This window comes from Galeopterus variegatus, unplaced genomic scaffold (assembly GCF_000696425.1).
Source record: "Galeopterus variegatus unplaced genomic scaffold, G_variegatus-3.0.2 Scaffold3936, whole genome shotgun sequence".
Classification (NCBI taxonomy): Eukaryota; Metazoa; Chordata; class Mammalia; order Dermoptera; family Cynocephalidae; genus Galeopterus; species Galeopterus variegatus.
Genome location: NW_007730047.1, coordinates 111,331 through 114,458, shown reverse-complemented (window position 1 = coordinate 114,458; position 3,128 = coordinate 111,331).

Sequence of the window (3,128 nt, the reverse complement as noted above, 5' to 3'; positions counted from 1 at the left end):
AGACAACTTGGCTGTTATGGCAGCAGACCACAGATCCCAAAACACAACCAGATTCAGCAGAGGATTTTGAAGTTACAAAGTCTTGGATTTGAATTAAAGTTCTGTCCCCCTTCTTCCATTCCCAACTAGATGTACGACGTGGATAAATTCCCAGAACCCTCTGAAACCCTATTTTCTCATTTTTCAAGTGGAGGTGATAATATTTAACTCATAACTTTTAATTAACGTCTAGTGAGTACTTAGTATATATCAGACATCGTGCTAAGAACTTCACAGGCATTATTTCATTTTACCTTTATAATTTCGTTATTCTACAGATGGGAGAATTGAAACGTACAGCATTTATACAGCCTGCAAAGTGGCATACCTGGGACACAAACACAACTCTTTCCAACTCCAGAATTCTCATCCTAGTGCCGTGAGTATGAAATGGGATAAAAGATGTATAAGGGAGGGCTCATCGTAGGTAGGAAGAGAACTGACATTTGTTAAGAATCGACCTACTGTGTGCTGTACCTTCTTCATTTTCGAAGGCTGTTGTTTTGTTTGTGCATGCAGAGCTTTTGTGTGTTGGAAAGTTCTAGCAGAGGATCACAGGGACACGTATACATCTGACTAAAGAAAAGTCCTCCAATCTCCCTGGAAAATGTCCTCTTCCACCAAGCACACAGCTTTAAGAGGATAAATGTAGAATGGTAAGTGAGGAAGAAGGCAGCTACTCACTCAGACAGATACTTTCCAAGTTAATCCTTGAAATAAATGGAGCAGAAGATGTCTCATGCTGACCCCACCCTCTTCCCAAAGGGATTTAGGCAGGCCCCTGTACAGCACCCACCTAAGAACAGAAGGAGGAAGTATCTTCTGTTCAATGCTTTATTTGTGCCAATGACAAGGTTTCTAAACCTTTTTAAAATTTAGCAGGTGGCTCTATTCAAAAAAGCCAAGAGTAGGCAGGTGCTCTGTCCCCTCAAAGATTCCAGAAGCCCACACAGTCTGTATTTGGCCATCCTGATTCAATTCCCTTTTTTCTGATGGAGAGAAAATGTAGCTCCCTGTACTGATAGGTGTCCTAAAAATTCCTTGACTGGTCTAATTACAAAAGAAGCATGTTTAGGCCAGCCAGTTAGCTCAGTTGGTAAGAGTGTGGTGTTATAAAACCAAGGTCAAGCGTTCAGATCCCAGTACCAGCCAGCTGCCAAAAAAAAAGAAAAAAAAAATAGAAAGAAACATCTGTGCAGGATTGAGCCAAGATGTTGAGATAAGAATGGACAAAGTGGTCACAACTGATGAAAATAGGAGAAAGAAAGCTGATGACAGTGGGAATGCTTTTTGTTTCTCTTTACAGTTGCCTCATGGAGGAGATAAACCCCATAAATCATGTTTATATTATAGACGTTGTAGGACATGGCTTCGAAAGAGATGGAAGTTTCCATATACCTGAATCTACTGGAGCACTTATTAATCTCTTTTTACTTTAGGAGAAAGAGAAACACATCACAGAAAAGACATAAAATGATTGAAATGCCCTTTCAAGCTCTTTCCCCAAAAGCATGCTGAAACATACATTAGACCTCATGATGTAACCTTGTTAACATTTGTGCTTGACACGAATCACAATAACAGTGGCAATAGTAACTTCCAGCTTATTCTGCATCAAGAACTGTGTTGGCCACTTGATATCAATTATTCTATCTAATTTTTTCATTAATTCTGTTGAGAAAAAAATTGTTAATATATATGCACTAAACCCTGGAGCACCCAGATACATAAAGAAAACATTATTAGACAGACGGAAACTCAAATTTTAAGTGATTTTTCTAAGGCCACATTCATAATGATAGATTTGAATTCCATGTCTCTTTGTCTGCAAAGTGCATAGTAGTCCACACCTCCTGCCTCTAAAAAATCAATGATGTATGAAGAGAAAAAGGATAGGGGTGAAGGGGGTGGGAATTGGCCTCTGTTCAGTACCTGGTCCATGTCAGGTCCTTTACATGTGTTTTTGCATGCCCAAGTTTACATAATTAATAAGTAGGTGAGCTGGGATTTAACACTAAATGGAGCTTCTTTCATAGTTCACTCATGTTCCCTCAAATGGACATGTTGCCTGATTACTTCACATTAAATTTTTAAACACTGAAATAGTTATTAAAGCTGGATTTGGGAACCACCTAATCCTGAAGCTAACTAAAAGCAATATTGGGAAATAAACTTTACACACTGATGTCCTGGTTATCAATTGCTACATAACCCCAAAGTGTAGTGGCTTAAAAATAACAATTTATTATTATTATAATCATGCTTCCATGGGTCAGAAATTCAGGCAGAACACAGGATGATGGCTTACTACTGCTCAGCAATGCCTAGGGTCTCAGATGGAAAGACTTTAATAGCTGGGGGTGGAATCAGTCAGGGCTGGATAGTCTCTCTCTCTCTCTCGCCCCCACCTTTCCTCCCTCCAAAATGGGAACTTGGGTTTCCTCACAATATGGTAGTCTCAGGCTAGGTGGACTTCTTCAATGGCAGCTTTTTTTTTTTTTTCCGAGAGCAAGTGTTCCAAGAGACAATAATTGAAAGCTACCAATCTATTAAGACCCAGAAGCTGATACAATATTATATCTACCATATTCTGTTTTTCAAAGCAGCCAGGGGCCTACCCCAGTTTAAAGGGTGGGAACAGAGACCCCATCTCTTGATGGGAGAAGTATTAAATAATTTGAGACTATTTTTAATCCACCACTGTTAAATGTCAGAATTGCCTGAGTATATCAGTGCTCCCGCCGCGGGTGGGTTCGGATCCTATATAGGGATGACCGGTGTGCTCACAGCGCTCACTGGCTGAGCGCGGTGCGGCCGGTCTCAAAAAGGACAAAAAAAAAAAAATTGCCTGAGTATATTAATGTTGGCTGAACCACTGACATCAATATGACAAGCAACATACACATTGAACTGTTGTTTTTCCCAGACATTATATAAACTTGTCAATAAATATTAATATTGGCCATATAATAGATACATCATCATTTGGGCTTCTTTACCTGTATGTGAAGACCTTGAAATGTATCTCTTTTTTTTTTTTTGTCTTTTTTCGTGTCCGGAAACGGATCGCAACCCTCAGTGTCGCGCCC